This window comes from Myotis brandtii, unplaced genomic scaffold, assembly GCF_000412655.1.
Source record: "Myotis brandtii unplaced genomic scaffold, ASM41265v1 scaffold132, whole genome shotgun sequence".
Lineage (NCBI taxonomy): Eukaryota > Metazoa > Chordata > Mammalia > Chiroptera > Vespertilionidae > Myotis > Myotis brandtii.
The window spans coordinates 1,089,312-1,089,562 of record NW_005354673.1 but is presented as its reverse complement, the minus strand read 5'-3'; positions in this window follow the sequence as shown (position 1 = coordinate 1,089,562).

Below are 251 nucleotides of genomic sequence, written 5' to 3'. Positions count from 1 at the left end.
GCGCTGTCCAGCGGGCAGCGCGCCTGAGAGCCCTGGCTGGGGTCCTGCCTCGGGACACCCCGAAGCTGGGGAGGACCGCCAAAGCCGGATTCCAGGAGGGGGGGCGGGGGGCACCGTCTCCGGAGACACCTGTTGTCGCCTCCCCAGTCGGGACAAGGAAACCGTCCCGGGACCCAGATGTCGGGGAAGACACTCGCTGGCAAACAGTGTCTGAGTGTGAATGCGGGGGTCGCAGGGGTCTTCCTCCCACA